The sequence below is a fragment of the Malus sylvestris genome, chromosome 12, assembly GCF_916048215.2.
Source record: "Malus sylvestris chromosome 12, drMalSylv7.2, whole genome shotgun sequence".
Classification (NCBI taxonomy): Eukaryota; Viridiplantae; Streptophyta; class Magnoliopsida; order Rosales; family Rosaceae; genus Malus; species Malus sylvestris.
The window spans coordinates 7,092,392-7,114,085 of NC_062271.1; positions in this window are offsets into that span (position 1 = coordinate 7,092,392).

Genomic DNA, 21,694 nt, shown 5'->3' on the forward strand with positions numbered 1-21,694 from the left:
TAAGGAGGGCGAAGGCCCACGGTGGGTCGTGAGGCTGTCTTGGTAGCGAAGAGAGAGCCCTTTGCTAGGCTCGGGGCAGTAGCCTAGGATTGTAGTCCTGAGCTCGGTCCAGGTGGCTTCTCGGGAGTGCGGGGACAAGGTGGAGCAGCATCTTGTGTTGTAGGCAGAGCCACCATCGCTACCCCACTTGGCAGCTATCCTCCGGTATTTATAATAGCATGTTGCATTCTTTCTCGGCGAACATAGGCAAAGGTTTGCTCAATGGAAGGAATATGCTCAGTTCGTAGAATATCACTACGAGTTTTATCAAATGTCTCATCCAATCCTGCAAGCAAAGTACACACACGATCCGTTTGAAATTTTTTATTATAAATTTCATTATCAGTACGCACTTCATCGGATTGGGTCGAGGATAATCAATCTCTTGCCATAAAGACTAAAGATCACTATAGTATGTCTCTACCAGTCTTCTATCTTGCCTCATGCCAGAGGCCTTGCAGGTAAGATCATATACTTGAGATATATTGGAGCCACCATAATATGTACGAGCAACTGCGTCCCTCACTTCTTTTGTTATCGGTGGTCAAAGAAAATACCCAATCAAATTGGTTTTCATAGAATTGATGAGCCAACCCTTCATAATGACATTCTTTGTACGCCATTTGTTGAAGGCCGGATTGTCGATAGGTGGTTAGGGATTACATACAAACAAGTAGCCCAACTTATCTTTTCTAGCAACGAACATCTCAACAATTTGAGACCAAACTTCATAATTGGCACCATTAAGTTTGATGCCAATTGAAGTTGTAGAAGAATCATGATGAACAATTTATGTAACAACTTGTGGTAGAGGTGCAGTACGATTCATGGTAGGGTTAGTTAGGGTAGTGATAGGAGCATATTTATGCGACTTTGTTATCTTATTTCTTTGCATCTACTTAGTTAATTTCCATTTATTATAGTAATTTAAGTTATTTTCGTATTATTGTAGGTCTAGCTGGTAAAGAGGACAATAAATAGTCAAATGGAGCAATTTGGAGTACTTTTGGACTTGGATTGGATAACAGGTATGGATACCATATGGGCTGGACGTTTTGGTGTTTAAAAGGTGTTAAACATGTGCTAAAATCTGGAGATATTAAAGTTGAGGCTTGGAAGGCAAGGAATTACACAAGAAAGAGGAATCCTAGTTGGAGAGAAGTTGTTACTTGTTTTGAAGTCCAAATAAAGAATCAAAGATGAATCTAGCTTGTTAGATGACCAGGAACAAAATGGGAAAGGAATTGGATATCTAGCCTAATTTTTCCAAATAAGGCAAAAACGTGCAAAATAAAGGTTAAGTTGTAGGGATCACCTTGGAATATCTTGCAGCCTCTTTTACCCCATAAAAACTTGCCTTTTTTGCCACTTTTACATGCCCTTTTTATTCTAGGCCAATTACCCAATTCTGATTTGTTAGGTTTTGAACTTACACATATCATGATAAGGATACCTAAACGTGGGTTTAAACCAATTAGGAGTCATGGCCATGTCAATAACTGATCTCCTAGAATTAAGGGATATGTGATGTGATAAGGATGCCTGCATTGCTCCACATCGAAAGAAACTAATTGCTGCAATTCATAGCAGTTGCTATCCAATCATCATGATAGATGGAAGTTGGAGAAGTTCAGTTCGATATAATAAAGGATTCCCTGCTCACAAAGAACACGTTTTGTAATCAGGGTTCTATCATCATTGGAACATAAGGTCTTGAGTGAGTAGAAGAATTCTTATGCGTTACCAGTAAACACAGCCTGCACCAGATCTTTCAGTTGGTGTTGCTGCTGTCTTTGTTGCTGGACAGATGGGTTCTCAGGTATGGTCGATCTCTTTTTAATGCCAACTCTTGTAAATGTTATATGTAAGATATGTTGTTTGTGATCCTTGTTGAAGACTAAGCATTTATAGTTCCTACATGATTACGTATTTTCCTCTATTTTCATTCACTCTAAAGAAAACCCTAGCCGTGTCCTATATATATATATATATATGAAGTGTTCTGCAAAGTTAAAAGGTGTGCCGCGCCTATCATTCATCCATTGAAGTTGCTGGAACTTTCAGAGTTCTTTCTCTCTTTGTTTTAAGTTTCAATGTTTATTTTAGATTGCTTTTCAGTTATGATGAACATGTGTAACTAAGTTTCTTTTTAGTTAGAGGTGAATTTGAAGCCATGATCATATGTTTTATATAAATTGATTACATTAAGTTATTATTTCATAAAACATGAATGTGATTTACTTATATGCTTTATAGAAAACTTATTCTTGTATGTTTATTAAGGATGCATACTTAGTTTGCATGCAGGGATTTAATGCTAGAATATAAGGGAATTTCATCTAATCGTTATGAACTTATATTTGCAAGTAGTAAAAGTCACTAGTTATGATTGAGTTAAGTAAATTCTTGGCAAGAGTATCATGTTTTTCATAGTATCATGTAATTAGGGCTTATCTTGGGGTTTAATTTTAAGATATTATTCTTCTCACCAAGGAGGAAAATATATATTGTGCAAGGATGATTTACAAGGAAAGAAACATAAATAACTATCCTAATTACATCTTGATTGCAAGGATCCAAATAGGTAACTAAACTAATTATAAAAGGTCAACTCTCCAACACCCTAATCTTTCTAGAATAGTATTATTGAACGTACTGCCAGTAATATTGTTCAACTTTTGGAAATTGAAGTTTGTAGTGGTCCCAACCTTCTCAAATTGCCATGGCCAGTGCCCAAACAACATCATAAGCCCACAATCCAAAAACATTCAATCTAACATTTAGGATAGTAGGATTGTCTTTTTGGAATTTCCTTTGCCATCAAACGCTGAAGTTTTCAAGCTCTTGCGTTTTTTCAACATAAGTTTTTTACACCCAACACCCTTTGCATGCTATCGAGGATCGAAACATATAAGGAACCCATAGAGTTGGTCATCCCATCTGCAATTATCCAAACATAACCCTTAGCCATCATGCCCATCTCTTTTGTCTTGGCGAAAAGTCGAGACCCAAGAGACGGCAACATATGTACTAACGCTCGTTTGAATTGTCATTAGCTCATAAAGCTTTGAAGCAATTTGTTCATCAGTGGCTGCTGGAGGAATGACACCCCAGTACTGGATACGAACATTTACCTCTTGGAAAGCATTAGTCAAGTAAGGTATTACTCCCTTCCCGAACTCATTTTCGACATAGATAGGCACTGCTTCACTCCAACCAAACTCGTGGACGGTGGCACTTATGGCTTTCACTTGAGAAGAATCATCTTGTGCAACTCGGAAAAAAGTATGGACTCGGAACAGAAGTTAGGGAAGGACATGTTGAAAAGGAAAGTATGGGCACCTGAGCTTTATCTCCAAGATCATTACAAAGTTGGGTTGCTTTGATGACTTTGAGGCTATGATCATGGCTTGCACTTCAACAGTCCTCAAAGAGAAAAATTAGAAATCATATATAGCAAATTCTCATGTGCCTTGTTCTAACAAAAAATGAAAAACAAATTCTTATGCGCATGCACTTGTTAATTTGAAAACTGGGGTTTCAAAACAAAGTTACACTACCCCAAATAGTCAGCTAAACCAACTAGGTATTGAGATGACCCTAAGGGCCCGTTTGTTTGACCGAATTAGGGAGGACTGGACTGGAATATACTATAGTCCCTTATTTGGTCTGCACCAGGATTAGGTTTAATGACCTTAGCACGGACTCGCTTAGGTTATACACCTCCTTAGCAGTTCTTAACGAGGATCCCCAATTTTGGGCGGACTCGTAAGCCATAGAAAACCACGAGAGATTCAGTCGTCCAAGAAACCCCCAACGTCGCTCTTCCTGCTCGTCCTCATCTCTGCGTCTTCCCTCATCGTCGTCCTTGCCCTGCTCCCTTATTGTCGTCCTCCTCACCCTCATCTCTGCGTTTTCCCTCATCTGCATCTGCTAGCCCTCATTTGCTTGCCCTTCTCCCTATTTCTCTCTTTCTTCTCACTTTTCCCTTAGTTGCAGAAATTAACCTCTCTATCTGAAACTCTGATTGCGCTTCCTTCGTCCCACTATTCTTCACAGATGATATGAACCTCTGCAAATTGAAACGGCCCAGAACGACCTGAACCTACAAAGGTTTTTAATTCAAAATTACTGATTCAGCTTGAAATTAATTGTTGGAGGCCTTGATTTTGGTCAAGTCTGACGCGGATTTACGGTCGAGCATCTTTTCCGTCTCATTTTTTAAGTTGCAGACAAGATTGGAATATGGATTTGGATTTCAGATCAGATTCAACAACCTCCGAGCTTGGAGAGGAGCACCAACAATTAATTGGGTCTTTTTAGGGTATTTTTTATTTGTAATAATCAAAATTTTCTCTTTGTTATTGGAAATTTGGATCTCTGTTTTTTGGGCTTTGGTTGGGGGTTAATTTTGTTATTGAAAATTTGATAATTCTCCAAGTTGCAGAGTAGCAGGGCAATTCGTGAGGAAGAAGAAGCAGAGGGCCATGCCCTTTTATTTTTCCATATATTCATTTTAATATTTTGATAGAAAATAAATTGAAGTATAATAATAATTTGTTGTTAGTCCAGTTTCTTGGTCTAACACTACTTCAAACGCTTCACTAAATTAGTCCAGCTTAATCTAATCTAAGTCAGTTTAGTCTAGTCTTTAAAGCTAGTCCAGTCCAAGATAGTTATACGCAACAAACACTCCCTAATATTCTTCGTCTTCCATATAATTGGTTACCAGTGTTTTGGTCTTCGACATTTTTTCTTCTCTCTAGAAAAGAAAATTATTTAAACTCTGCTATGTCGAAGTAAGAGGCATGCAACTGAACTAATTAAAAGCATTTATTCCTACACGTGATATTCTGAGTTCGACTGATTCTCCCTGAATATTTATCGTATAAACAAACAGGGTTGTGTGCACTAGTACAATTTATGTCTTAACAACACCAACTAGATGACGGAAGACTATTAAACCGTCGAGTTTCTGCAGACCACGTTTTCACTGTGTGGAGGTCAAAGTTCCATTACTACTACTGCTTTGGAAACGACTGTCACTTAAATGACACTTTTTAACTTGGGAACTTTAACGAAAAGCACCCGGTACTGTTCACTTTAACGAAAAGCCACATTTTTACACTAAAAAGTCAATCATGATACTATTCACTTTACCCTTTATTTTGTCCTTATCATTAAAACTCAAAGTTTTCAAGCCATTTTCATTAGTTTTCCTTTTTAACTTTGCAAGACGACTCTTTTCCACCACCGTCTAACGCCTTCTTGCACTAGTCATGTCGATGAAAAGTTGTTACCACACTTATATCCTCTGTTGAGGATCCTCAAATAATTTTATTTGAGAGAACATATTGTGGTGTTCATTCTATAATTTTTTTCGACCATCCAAATCTTTTTTATTTTAATACATCATTCATAGATATTGTTTTAAAAAAACAAACCCAAACTATTAAGTCATCTAATTATTGTGAAAAAATAGACGAATAATTCTTCAAAGAAGCACTAAAATACCTACCTTCTAATTAAGTTGTCAAATGATTTCCGATTTTGATCAATTTTTGTAAAAATGATCTATTAAGACATGAATAGTCAACGTCGAATTGTCGATATTCGTTGTAAATTGGCCTCACAAGGTGTCTCTCAAATAAGCTTATTCAAAGGATCCCACAACGAAAGATGACTGATATATATATATATATATATATATGTGTGTGTGTGTGTGTGTGTGTGCGCGCGCGTTATAGTTTGCACTCATGAGTAGAATTGATAATTACATACACGACATGTTAACCCGACATCGGAAAAATAAATTTAGGATCGAGACTTCATGGGTTGGGTGTCTTATCAAGTTAACCCGTTAAACACCTGTTAAATAATGGGTTGATTCAAGTTTATTTGTAGGTAATCTGTTTTTGTAAACAGAAAGAAGCACGGTATTCTTACACAGAAAGAAAGAACAATTATAGAGAGAGAAAGTATTTCTTTTGTATTGAATGAATTAAGAGAGCTAGTTCCTTTACAGTTATACGTTGTATATATCTTATTACATTGCTTAGCTACTAAGCTATTATAAGACTCACAAGATCTTGACACTTGTCATAATCTCTACTCACAGAATCTAAACAAACTCAACCACCTCACACATATAATATCTATCATCCTCCCTCAATCTCAGGGTGAGGCTTGCCAAGTCTGAGATTGTAACAGTGTGTTTGAAACAAGGAAGTAGACAAGCCTTTTGTTAAAACATTAGCAAACTGTTCATTCGAAGAAACAAAAAGCACTTGCAGAAGCTTTTTAGCAACCCTCTCACGCACAAAATGGACATCAATCTCAATATGTTTCGTCCGCTGATGCATTAATGGATTATAGGCAAGGGCTATTGCAGACATATTATCACAGAACAATGTGGTTGGACATGGAACTTCAATCTGCATAAATTGTAGAAGCTGTTTAATCCAGTCAATTTCAGCAAAAGTGCTTGAGAGTGCTCTATATTCAACCTCTATAGAGGATCGAGATACTGTATTTTGTTTCTTCGAGGACCAAGAAATAAGATTAGGTCCTAAATACACCACTAAACCAGTGGTGGATCTTCTGTCATTAGGATCTCGAGCCCAGTCAGCATCATTGAAGACATGTAAATTTAATTCCCCTCGTGTGAATTGAATGCCAAGATCTGTAGTACCTTTCAAATATCTAAGAATGCGTTTCACAGCAACATAATGAGAATCCATAGGACAGTGCATGAATTGGCACACCTGATGAATTGAGAACGCTATATCAGGTCGAGTGAAGGTGAGGTATTGAAGAGCAATTACAATACTTTTGTATAAAGAAAGATTATTGAAATGGTGACCATCATCATAGAGTAACCAATTATATGGTAAACAAGGGGTGGAGCAAGGTTTGGAATGAACCATGTCTGCCTTAACCAGTAAGTCTGAAATATATTTAGATTGTGGGAGAAACAAGCCACTGAAATTTTTAGTAATCTGAATCCCAAGAAAATAATGAAGAGGGCCTAAATCTTTAATATCAAACTCCTTGGTTAAAGCTATAATTACTGCAGTAATAGCCTCAAAATCACTGCCAGTGATGATAATGTCATCCACATATAGTAGAAGAATGACCACAGACTGTCCAACATGCCTAACAAACAGTGAAGGATCTGAATATGTAGAAAGAAACCCTAAAGAAGGAAAAAATGATGTAAATCGCTCATTCCATGCCCTTGGAGCTTGTTTTAAGCCATACAAGGACTTACGTAATCGACAAACATGTGTGGGGTTATTAGGATCACTAAAGCCAGATGGTTGTGACATATAAACTTCCTCTTGAAGAATGTCATGAAGGAAGGCATTCTTCACATCTAGTTGACGCAGAGACCAACCAAAATTTGTTGCCAAAGCTAGGACTAACCTCACTGTTGTAGGTTTGACAACAGGGCTAAAGGTTTCCCCATAGTCAATGCCCTCTTCTTGATTGAACCCTTTAGCAACAAGTCTTGCCTTATACTTGGAAATAGACCCATCAACATGTTTCTTGAGTTTAAACATCCACTTGTAGCCTACCAAGTTCTTGTTTGTAGGCAAGGGAACCAAAGACCAAGTGTTCTGAACTTTGAGAGCTTGCAACTCTTCTTCCATAGAAGACAACCACAAAGGGGACTTGAGAGCTGACTTATATGTAGCTCCTTTAGTCTGAGACAAATCCACTGGCAAAGTATCTTGAACAGCTGAAAGATAAGCTTTCTTCTTTGAAATACCACTCTTAGCTCTTGTTTGCATAGAATGAGTATTCATAGGAGGAATGGGAAGAATAACCTGCAGATTATCAGGTTGAAACTCATGCTGAATCTCAATACCATTCTCATAATGATTCTCAGAAGTAGACTCACTCCATGTCTCTGAATATGTCTTTGATGGTATCTCAGGAGCCATAGGGGATTGTTGATCTATTGATGCAGTAATGGATTGTAAGGAAACACTGTGGGAACCACTGTGATGATCAGAGTTGGATGACACAGTATCGGACAGAGTAGTGGTCCTAGGTAATGGGATTGTAACCAAATGATTCTCCCTATTAATGGATATAGTAGGAGATGAGGAGATGAAGACAGGTTTAGAAGTAGGATTGGTGGAGACATGATGTTTTAAAGATAAAGTGGAATATGGAAACTCCGAATCATCAAACACTACATGTCTGGAAATGTAATATTTTTCATGAAGAATGTCATAACAAATGAACCCCTTGTATTTCGAAGCATACCCTAAGAAAAGACATTTGGTAGTTTTAGGTTGTAACTTGGTGCTGTTGTAGGGTTTTAACAATGGAAAAACTGAACACCCAAAAATCCTGAGATGATTAATATTTGGAATAGCTTTAAATAATAGTTCAAATGGAGATTTTTGGTGAAGGGTATATGATGGCATTCTATTAATAAGGTACACAGCAGTTTGGCATGCAAAGGACCAAAAAATTGGAGGTAAGGCAGCTGCTGTAACAAGGTGACAGTTGTTTTAATAATATGCCTATGTTTTCTCTTTGCTAAACCGTTCTGCTCAGGGTAATAGGGGCATGACAATTGATGTTTTACTCTTTTATCCAACAAAAATTGTTGAAAAGGTTTACTAAGATACTCACCCCCACCATCACTCTGTAAGGTTTTAATTGAAGTGGCAAAATGATTTGAAATATAGTTATAAAAGCCAACAAATGCGGAGAAGACATCATTTTTATTAATAATAGGAAACAACCAACAATGTTTTGTGCATTCATCAATAAATATCACATAATACCTAAAACCATCTATAAAAGTACAAGATCACTATGAACTACGAAATGGATGAATTGACTTAGACACATAAGAAACAAATGGAAATTTACAAAACTTGCCTTCCAGACATGTATGACACATCACAGACACTGAGTCAGGAAATACAGACAGATGGTATTTCTTTAACATGACAGAGACCACTGAATTGGAGGGTTGACCTAATCGATTATGCCAAAGGCTAGAAGATACTTGGTGTCTAAGATATGCAGCCTAATACTGTGCAGGTATAGCTTTACGCCTAACCGGAAGTGGGATGGGGTACAATCCATTAATGCAACGTCCTTGAAAGAGGATCTTCCATGTGGCCTTGTCCTGGATCCAAAAGCAAAAAGCATCATATATCAGCCATCAATTATTATCCAGACACAGTCGATGCAGAGATAATAGGTTCTAAGACAATCTAAGAACATATAAAACGGAATTAAGCTGCAAGGATTTTAATGGAGTATGTAGTGTGGAGGAACCAATATGAGATATCGATAAACCTACACCACACGCGGTCTGAATCGTTTCATTAGTGGGATATGGGGAAGCAAGTGACAGATTACTCATATCAAGAAACTCCTGAATCAGTAAGCCAAAACTATTGAGGAATAGCCTTTGGTTCACTAGACTAAGTATTTGTGACATGCATAGCTGTATGAGATGTAGATGACATATTTGAGTTCCTAAAATGGCAATATTTAGCACTATGATTCTTTTTCCCACAAATTTGACACCCATCAGAAACTACACTATCAGAATTTCGAAACCTGCAAGTAGGAGCCAAGTGTCCAAATTTCCCACATATCTGACAAGATGTACCAGAAAAACTCTGTTGCCTTGGTGGAGATGTACTAAGAATTCCAAGTGCTTGATTCACAATATAATTCTCATAGTTAGGCTTACAGTTCCCAAACCGATTCTGAGAATTGTACTGAAATTTGCCCTTGTTTTTGTTCTTGTTGTAGGTTGGCTTGAAACCAGATGAACCTCCATATGAAGTACCATTTGGAGAAGTGTCAGTCTTGGACAAGGTATTAAATATCGATGATATCGGAAATATCGATAGTCCAAAAACACGGAAATATCGATGGAAATATCGGGATATTATCGATATCGATAAAAATAATATGGAAACCACGGAAATTGTAAGAAAAACTTGGAAATTTTTATTAAAACTTTGTAGGATGTTTATTTAGTCAATTATCTATTAGTTTATCAAAAAAAATTGGAAGGAAATGCATTGCATGATGGATTTAACACTATCAAGTTGATTATATAGCGAGCTAGCAAACATTGTGAGTGTAGAAAATATGTAGTAATTAATGAAAGAAGTTTAAACACACCATAATCATTTATATATAATGAATTAGTATAATATTTTACACTTTATACATTGCATGATATTAACAATTTAATGCTCATTCGTACAACTAAATATATGCAACTCGACAAGATTTAGACATGAGTGAGTGAGAAACAAAAAAAAAAGAGGGGCACTTAAGATCTAAGAGAGGAATTTTCACTATTTTATGATTAATACAATTTCAAGGATAAATGCACATTCAGCATCTCTAATAGTAATACTATATTTGGGGTACCATACTATATTTCAAGTCAAATGTGAGATGTCTAAATGAACTAAGCAAGATATGATCAAATTGCTTAGGGTATTAGAAAATAGAAAGTGAATAAAAATGACAGAATATTGTACCGAATTTTGCACTTCCAACTTTTAATGCATTAGAGTGCAAGAATTATTAAATAATACTTGCAAGAATGACAAGGTTATTGTAGTATAAACGGATCTCGTAAGGTCGTTCTTGACAATAATTATTAAATAATGCGAAACAAACCAAATTCCAATTAATTATTGTAAAATAGAAATTTGAGATAATTGATTTTATGTCCTACTTTAATAAAAACGAACATCTACGACAAAGAAACTAAAAGAAAGGAAAAACATAAAATAAACAAATAACTTAAAATAAACAAATAATAAAAAAAAAGGAAAAAGATAAAGGAAATGGCTCACTGGCTTTTGAAACCAAGACCTGGAGCCATAGGAAAGGCGCATCAAAAAAGAAAGAAAAATATGATGGGTGCAGGTTTCGAACCGGAGACCTCAGAGCTTGTGAGGCGACGCTGACCAACACGTCCAAGTCCATACCAGTGTTAATCTTTAGCAACATCTACAATATATGCTAATTTAGCAGCTTCATGATCATTAAAAAAAAACCTAGCATCTGCTTGCCTCGAGCCTAGAGCCCCAAACGGCTCCCTATCTCTCCGTGTCAGAACGACCTCTCAACAGACATGGCATGCACACGTGTCATGCATCCATGTGGTGAACTTCTTAGGATTCCAAATTAAAGGTTAAGATGTGCCCCATTTCTAATTACTTTTTAGAAACCCTAGGGCTCTCTAGAATATCTGAATATGAGAGATATCTCTCAATAGCAGACCCTTTCTCCCATTTCTCTCGGACCTCTCTCTGATTTGAGTCATTTCCCTACAATGAAGAACCATAGCCGCTCCTCATCTACCATTTTAGCTCCAATACTTGACCCTTCTCTCTCATTTCAATACACCTACTCATCTTTAACTGCTCACGATAGTCAATCTTCTTTGCAAAAATCAAAACCAGCGAGTCTTACCATGGAAATGGTGGCACATTGAAGCTCCAATCTTCCCACAGAGGTAAGCATCGCCCTTGCCATTGTTGAATATGTGTTGATTTGATGATTTGAGACAGAAAAAATAAGAAGATTAACACATGCTTTTATTTATTTATTTATCTATGAGGGTGAGGAACCACCGTCGCCTAGAACCGCCTAAATCGCCTAGCACCGCCTAGGCGCCCGCCTAGAGCCCGGCCAACTTTTCCAACCGATTTGCAAGAAATCGCCTCGGGTCACCACCGTCCAGTGCTGTAGTTTAAAAGACTGATATTTTTAGTATTTTCAGTATTTTTGAAGTATTTCGCGATATTATCGGTAATATCGCGATATTATCGATATTATCAATAATATCACGATATTTTGACGAAACTCTTTAGATACCTATTAAAATATTGATAAAGCAAAAAACCGATAATAGCGGCGAAATATCGCCGATATTATCGGCATTTAAGACCATGGTCTTGGAAGATTCACCATAAGACTTCGAGTCATTTTTATTATTTTTGGCAACCATTGTAGACAAGAAATGAGTGATAGGAACATTTTCAACCATTGCTTCCTCATCAAGTAACTGAGATCAAAGATCTTTCATGGAAATAACTTTCTCTCGACCCCTAATGATTGACCGTAGGGTATTATACTCAGAGGATAGATCAAGGTTAAAATGACAATATCATCATCATCAAAGTGAACCCCAGCAACAGCAAGATGATCACGAGCTTCTTTAATCCTTTGTAAATACATAGAGATTGAATTGGTACATTTCTTAATGTTTTGCAATTCCGACTTCATCTGAAAAATCATGGCTCGAGTAACAATCGAAAACTGTTCCTTGAGGCGAAGCCACAAATCACGAGCACTTGTACTACCAATTGCACAGGAAATAGCAGAAGGAAAGAGGGTAGCGGTAATCAATTGCATCAATGCTCGATCATGCATTTTCCAAACCTTGAATTCATCACTTTCAATTGTCGGAGACACAGCGCTTGAAGAAATAGAGGAATCAGTAGAATTGGATACCACAAAATGAGTCGGACACGAATGCAACCCATCCACAAAACCCATGAGACCATAGCCTTCAAGAAGCAACTCGATCTGAAAATTCCAAGTGAGATAATTGGGATCATCAAGCTTAACAGTCACAGGAGATGAAACTGTTGATATAAGAGATGTTATAGGAGATTGAAGATTCTGTGACTGAGCAGAAGTCACCATTGTAGCAAATCTGGAGAAAACCCAGATGAAAATTTCTCTGAGAACTTAGAACAAACACTTGGTGTGCAAAGAAAAGAAGGCACCCAATCGAGGAAGCAGAGAACGATCAAGATCCCAAGAAGAAGAGGAATGACCGTCAATGGAAGCAGTTGAGCGGAAGCAGAAGAACCAAGTTCAGAAATCGTCAAGCATGAAGCTTTTCAGGCGAATGATACCATGTAAACAGGAAGAAGCACGGTATTCTTACACAGAAAGAAAGAACAATTGTAGAGAGAGAAAGTATTTCTTTTGTATTGAATGAATTAAGAGAGCTAGTTCCTTTACAGTTATATGTTGTATATATCTGATTACATTGCTTAGCTACTAAGCTATTATAAGACTCACAAGATCTTGACACTTGTCATAATCTCTACTCACAGAATCTAAACAAACTTAACCACCTCACACATATAATATATGTCAATTTCAATCTATTTTAACCCGTTAAATTAAAGCTCTAGCTCTCTCAATCTCTCTCAATTTGTGTGGCATGTAGATGTCGTACTTAAATGAAATGATTATAGTTGTACTGATGACTCAAAATGAACTTATGAATCTAGATGTTAATGTTCAGTTAAGATAATAGGTTTGGATTTGAAGTTTAAAACTCATTAAGATAACAAGTTTGATACGACACGATCTGTTAAGATACCGGGTTTGACACGAGAACAACACAAACACGACCCATTTGCTAGATCCACTCATGTGGTTTTGTGCTTGTGATAATTATGACCTTAATCCTTATCTATTTTTTTTATGTAAAACAATATAATTAGGGTAATGTTATTGGCACTCCAAAAAATCTCCTCGTGTCAACCCTTGTAAGTGTATTTTGTTTCTAAATAGAAAGTTTGGAATGCACAATGAGATTGGAGTGCCAGCAATAATAATCTATATTTATATTAAGGGTTGGGAAATAAATTGGTATTTTAGTCTCAATTACAAGTAAGGAGTAATTGCATTAGACTTACAAATGAAGAGTAATACAACACTAATACTAGACCATAGTACTAAGTGCATCATCATTGTCAAAAACAACGAAAAAGTTATAGACTATTACACCATTATGGTATCGATATCTCATCCATATAAGCAAAGTATGGATGCAACTAAGTGTCAGGTAAAAAAATGACGATTGTCCTGATAGTCACATAAAAACTGAAATATATGGAATTATTAGAGAGACAAAGCATAGACCCACTTCCAACAATACCGATATTGTCCCTAACTTGGTAATTACCATCTACACAATCCGTCAGGTATGAAGTTTTATCACAAAATGCCTCAGTATTAGTTGGAGTGGGGTTGAAATATTTAAACTCTTCTTTTGTTAGAGATACGGTCGATGTGAGATATTTCAACAAAATATGATTACAATCTACTTAGTTTACATGAGTTAATAAGTGTAGAATATCATTTGTACAAATAAAAATAGGGAACTTTAACGAAAAGCTCACAGTGTTCGCTTCAACAAAAAACCATATTTTTGCACTAAAACATCAATCCGGGTACTATTCACTTTACCCTTTATTTTGTCGTTATCATTAAAACTCAAAGTTTTCAAGCCCTTTTCATTAGTTTTCCTATAAAAATAAGTAGAAATAGAACCTGCATCAGCTTCAATAACAACATCTCTCATGGAGTTCCTTGTGTGGAGGAGCATCCTAGACTTGTAGTAAACATGAGAAGCATAGAAGAGACAGGGAAGGTGGTAGTCTTGGTCATGTCAATGCGGCTCATCCCCACCTTCCCAAACAAGGAATCAAAGTCAAGGACCACACCCACATTCACTGGGATCGTTGAGTTTTGTGCCATGGCTAAGAACATCCTAAAGAATAACAAGAAGAATAAGATAGAAGAGACAGGGAAGGTGGTAGTCTTGGTCACGTTTGAATCTCTTGGATGTTCTGCACTTCACGACATGAGAGAGTAAGTGGAAACTTATATGATGATATGGATGATGGGATTTCGAAAATTCGAAGAAACCTTGCTTGAATACCTTGGGAAGCATCATGTTAAGAAAATTTCATGTTTTGCAAAACAATGATAATAATGTTCAAGAAAGTTCAAGTGGAAACTGCCAAAATCTCTATTAATTAATAAAACACTCATTGTCAATCAAAATTCTATGAAATTATCAGTTTAACCCTCTAATTAAAACAGAACATGAATAAGAAATATGGGAGCAGAAATGTAATTTTACATAACCAAATTTTTTTTTTCAAAGCCTCATCTACATGTAATCTTAACATATCTCTAATTATAATTATTTAAAAAAAAAAAAGAAACAAAAAACTTCTCACTCTCACGTTCTCTATTACTCCATTCCTCTCCCCTTTTATTTCAAAAACAAAAATAAAAAATTTTCTCACACATTTTGTGTGTGCCCATATGCTATGCTAGTATAAATTATATTAAGTGGTGCAGGCGCAAGTGAAGCTACAAATACTAATGCTCCGAAATTGTAGCCATATGATCTGGTGTTTTTAGCAATTAATCTTAACGTTCAAATCTAGCCTTTCATTTGTGAGGTATTCAATAATCCGTTGCACTGTATAAATACTATTTTATTATGTCCATCATCCATGAGTCAATGACAATGTTTGGTTCCGTTTTATATTTCTGCTGATTTTAATATTTTATCGCTAAGCAAAATTTATATGGTGCGGGGCCTGCAGGCTCAGAAATATTGATATTATCTTCTGGGAAGAGATCCCCTCCGGATTTCTCCCACCAATTACTAAGGATCTGAAAATTTATATCCTTGAAATTTGATCAAACGATTACAATTATTATAACCTTAAGAAGCCATTTGTTTGTAGTCATTGAATCAAATTTTAAGAGTTCAGATCTCCGAATCCCTAAGATTTGGTGGGAGAGATCCGTAGGGGATCTCTTCCCTTATTTTCCATAGTCTTCTGCATTAATAAGGAACCAAAAACTAGGGTTATTTCTAGGCAAGTTCAACGAAATGTGAACTTGAAACGACGTGTAAGACGGATGAAGAACCTAGACTTGGTTGGCAACCTAAATGCTATTCCAGCAGAAACAGGAGTTAACAAGGTTCGAGAGACGCCCCAATGAAATAAGATTGTACATAGGAAGTTTTTAAGAGTTGGTATAACCATTTTACTTTTAATTTTGATTCTTTTTATTGTGAGAATTACATGGGAGAAATGTGTAATATAGAAGAGTAGAGGGAGGAAGGACGGTAGTGTTAATACCAAAAATGTTGAATATTTTCGTCAAATTTTGATTGAAATCTGAGTGAAAATTTGTTGGAGAATAAGATCTCATATTTGTCATATGAGAGTTTTCATTCCTTAAAATCACGAGGTCTTACTCGCGATGTTAGTGGCAAACTGTATTGGCCTTAAAAAAGTTTATTATAGTATTAGAGCAGACTATTCTCTCGACACGTCTTGGGCCCAAGTTACTAGGCTCGAACATGCTTTCTGAAGTTCGGCTTTCGAAAAGATGTGCTAACTCCAACTTAAGACTATCGAATGATTGAGCTTTCGAAAAGATTGGTGTTGGCTCCAGAGACTGAATACTGATCAACCGACGAGACTATCGAAAAGATTGACATTAGATAATATATAATGACTTAACCAGTCTCTGATGTGAGAATTGGTTTCCTTTGTGATTTCATGTGGAACCACTCGTGATAAAGCGTGTTGGAGAATAAAATCTTACATCAGTTATATGACAAAATAATATATGCTAAATATATTTGAGTTTCCACCCCTAAAAATTCAGACAAATAAAGGAAAGATGCTCACAAATGGTGATGAAAGTGATATGAGAAGATGATTGGGGCATGACAGATGAAGGTGATAAACCAAATACTTTAACAGGTAGAAGATTAGTTAATTTTGTCATTTTTTTGTCATTTATTAGTGGTACCAAATAATTGTAAAGTTTGTTGTGGCCTAATTTACTGACAATGAATAGATGGGTGGGGCAAAGAGAAAGAGTGGAGAAAGTGTGGAGATTTTTCAGTGTGTGTTATTCCCCTACATACTGTCTTTATTATAATAGTAAAGAGGAGAGGAATTACTTGTCTTCTAAGTAAATACACTTTTATAGGGAAATAATTAATTGTAACCAATTCTACCTAGGATTTACACAGTCACACTTTAATTATAATATCTATAACACTCCTCTTTGAGCGTGTAAATATTTGAGTAGTTTGGTCATCAGGTAGAGTTGAGGAAATCGACTCATCAACACTGAATTGAGAACATGCTAATCTTAAACAAATGAACTATGCATATGGATTTAAGTCTCACAAAAAAAACCCAGGGCTATGGTAAAACCCGATACAGGATAAAAACTCATCATCTAATGAAAAGTACGTGAGAAAGTGCAAAATCAAATTAAACGTCTATGAGATATACACAAGGTATAACCAGCTCAGGATGAGTTCCTCGTTAAAACCTCGTTTGGTAGCAAAAACCCAAATGGAAAAATACTCTTAATCGTAAGGAAAATAATACATTAAGATCAAGCAAGTATACTTCGGGATACTCCCTCTGAGTTTGACATAATTCCTAAGAGAATTAACAATGTTGCAACTTAGAAAGTTTACGCATACCAAGTCCATTAACAAGCTTCTGAAAATTGTCTTCAACAAGGACTTGGTGAAGAGGTTGGCCAAGTTGTCCTAGGAACGACCATATGAGTACTCGAAGGCTTCGCTTTATCCTCATTAAAATGACACTACACCATATGGGTGTAGTTTGATTGATGTACTAGGATTCCATCTGAACAATGCTCGATCTCCAAGCTGAGATAGTATCTAGTTTTTCCAAGATCTTTCATCTTAAATTTTTACTTCAGGTGCGTGGCAATTTCGTTAAGCTTTTTCAAGAGTCCCAATGAGATTCATATCGTCGACATAAATTGTAACGATCCCAAATCTGGAATGTGACTTCTTAATAAACACGTAATGGCATAGTTCATTGTTCACATATCCCTAACTAATTAAATACTCACTCAGACGATTATACCACATCCACTTGGATGCTTCAATCCGCAGAGTGAACACCTTAACTGAATGGAGAACTTGTTCTGTGGTCTAGAACCATTTAATCTAGTTCATGGTAGTCTTTCGAGAACTTTCATATAGATTTTTGTATAAAGATCCTCATAAGGATACGTGGTTACCAAGTCCATGAGCTGTATATCTAGTAACCAACTGAACAGATGCAATATGTTGGGTTTGTATCCAATAACCAACTGAACAGCGTTATGTGGTTGGATAGTGACGGGCTTTGGACGGACGAACATGGTTGCAAGCAAATTGTATGGCCCCAAACAATGATCGAGAGCTTGGTATGTATAACCAATGTTTGAGCAATCATTTGAAGACGTTTAATGAAAGCTTATGTCAGGCCTTCTAGGTATGAATATGGGGTACTAGTTGTTCAACTTCAATCCCAACCGACATGTAACGGTCATTGAAAATTTTTGAAGTAAATTTAACAGCATTATCCAATCGAATATATTTGATCGGATAATCAGAGTAGTGAATCATGAGCTTGATAACCCGAGTCAACATTTTAGGTGAATAACAAACACACATGTGACCAACGTGTAGAAGTGTCGACCAATGCAATAAAGTATCTAAATGATACGCAAGGTGGTTGAATCGCCTACAAATGTCCCTATGAATACTTTATAGAAAAGTATGAGGATCTAAATGGATCTTATCATAGGAAGGTCGAATAATGAGCTTTCCCATAGAGTAGGTTTGGCATGCGATGTCTTGCTAAAACTTGCCTAATCTTTTGGTTAGTGGATGCTTGTGTGAAGATTTGAGGATAAGATGCATCATAACTCATCCAGGGTATCCCAAATGGCCATGTCAAAGCAAATTTTTGTGTGCAATCCCTGAGGTAGGGCCGGCCATTTAGTGGCTTTCAATGGAGTAGAAGGTTGTAGTATACAAGTCACTCAGAAAAAGCTCCACCTTTTATAGAATATGCTTCTGGCCATACTTATAAGAAGTGATGCATAAAGATTCAACTCTGTTTTCTACAAAGGTTTCATCATATAATTATTATCTCGAATGTTTTTAAAGCTCAACAACGTTCTTTTGACACGTGGAGAATAAAGTGCTTCTTTAATAGTCAATTCAACACCATTGGACAACACTATACCGGCTTGTCCATATCCTTAGATCAAGTTGGATAGACCTGAGAGGGTTGTCAGAGGTGCATTCTTAGGTATGAAGGTAGTAAAGTAAGTGCGTTCAACAAAATTGCGTGCGTGAGTGCACTATCTGCCAGACAACTAAGTTCTCTATTAGTCATACCTAAAAATAAATTAGTTGAATTGTCATCTGTATAAATAGTTCGAAAACATAAATTTCATTCAATGAATTATTCGAGAAAATAATCCATAAAACTAAATATAAAAAAAATTAAAACAAAAACCAACAAATTATCCAAATAGAAAAAAAATTGTTCAAAACTTAGAAAAAAAAAACATAGGGGGTTCGCCCAATATAGGGAATTTTGCTTAGGGGTAAAATTCAGCTAGTATGTGGGCCCATGTCTAAGAATATATTCTTCAATTGGAGTAAATGCCTCCTAAAAGTCAGAAACCTCATCTCTATATCATTTGATTCATCCACTTGAGCAAAATTTGATTCAAACTTCTTACAACAAGAATGATGCTCAACTGGGAGGAGCTTGGACGGGACCAATGGTCTTTCGAACAACAGCTGTAACACATGTCTATATCCATGGTGTTAGGTGTTTTGGCCTTTATTCTTGAAGTTCGAGGCCTTGGGAACGATGTTAGAACGCCTTGAACTCAGTTTCCTCCCTTAGGTGGGCCTTCACGCTATTGACCTTGGCAGTTTAGGCGTCGATTCTCACTAGTGTGTGCTTCAGGCATAGTGGTCGTGCTAATAGGTTGAGCTTGATGATTCTTCATTAACGGCTAGTTATGCTTTCATCAAGAAGTAAAACATAGATCAAATCCAAAAACTTAATGAACTTTTGAGCCTTATGTTATTGCTATAGAACAATATTGGTCATAGAGGTCGAATAGGTATTCTCCAAAAGATCCTCTTTGGTCAATTCCTTGCTACAGAACTTGAAAAGTGATCAGATTCGACAAACTTCATAATTGTATTCATTCACAAACTTAAATTCTTTGAAGTGCAAATGCTAGCAATCGTGTCTTGCTTTAGGCAAGAAGATGTTTCTTTGAAATGATCCGCCAAAGCAACCCATAAAACTCATGGATCTTCCTTAACGAGGTACTCGATTTGTAGTGTGTCGTGCATATGTCTTCGACTAAAGATCATGGTAATGACTTTCTTAGCTTCGCCTACCGGGTGATCCATCTCAACTTCAATGGTTGCTCTGAGGCTCTTAGCGATGAGGTGGAGCTTCACATTTTGGACTCACTTGAGGTAGTTTATTCTGGAGATATCAAAAGCAGTAAAGTAAAGTTTGTTTAAATTCGACATATCCTTGTCACAAAATAAATGGACAAGATTGTGATCAGTGCAATGGAGGCAAAATTTATTAGTCCATTCACATAGGAATAGAACATTCGGATTCTATTAGACATGTATTGGTTTAAATTTACATAAAAAACTTCAAGTTTTGATAGTTGTAATGTTTTAAGAAAACTTCAGGTTGTCAAAGCATATTATTCAAAACTGTGGGTTTGAAATTTATGAACTTCAAGTTCATGGGAGCAAACAAACACAAATATATACAAAAAAGTATTCAACAATTAAATCATGTAGGTCTTCAGGACCTACGGTAGTAATTTTACGAATTGACAAATTTTCATTTATTGAGCTTCGGGCTAATAAGGAGTGATGGGCAAAAAATAATAAACCCAATATTGCCTAAAAATATCAGGCGATGAAAATCAGTAGTCCAAAATTGAACCCAAGCCTAAACGGGCCAAAACCGTGAAGCCCCGCCCAAAAAATTGGGTTGGGATCAAGTTGGGCTAACAAAAAACAAAAGGTATAAAACCTTTGGGTTGCGATGGAGTAGGCCCACATGGGGTAGCAGTGAGGAGGCCCACCGAGGAGGTGGACGATTAGGTGCGGCGCAACGCAGGGAGACACCAAAGCCATTAATTAATAGATTAATTAGGTAATAAATCCATTAATTGACTAATTAACATAATTTGAAAGAAATAATTTGGGAGTTACCTTGTGGGGAAGATTTCACGACGATGAATGAGATAGGTTTTGAATTATTACCTATTTTGGGCACTATTGACTTAGTTGAGGATTGATTGCCCACTGCTTGTGCGTAAGAATCTCGATATGCCTCGAGGGTAATTTTATCCATTTAACCCAAAAATCCACGTGTCGCCTTGTGATTATTTTTTGCTCCACACTTATGTTGTTATATTTTACACATATAATAAACAGTAATATTTACCTATTAATTTAAAATTAGAAGCCTTATATTAATATGTATGATGTATTCCCAAATTTATAATCAAATGATTGACTTTAAAGGCATACATTTAGCAATACGCAGTTAGGCACCATTCATGGTCTGTGAGACTTCGAGAATAATTTTATATTATTCTCAATAAGAGGGTGAATTAAAAGTGTGCTTTAGATTCATTTAAAAGATAAAAAACTTATTGTCTTGCCAATTAGAACCTAATAGATTGCACATTCAAGAGGTTGGGATGAACACAAAATGATGGAATAATTAATTTGATTAATTAGATAACGATTGAAATTTAGTGAAATAGTTTAAATTAAATATATTGATGTTTAGATGTCTTAAATGGCTCTCAAAATAGCTTTGAATTAGTCAAGCTCATAGGGCAAGCACAAATTGGGTTTACTTTAAGTTACAAGATGTCTTAAAGTTCAAAAGTGATCCAAATGACCCAA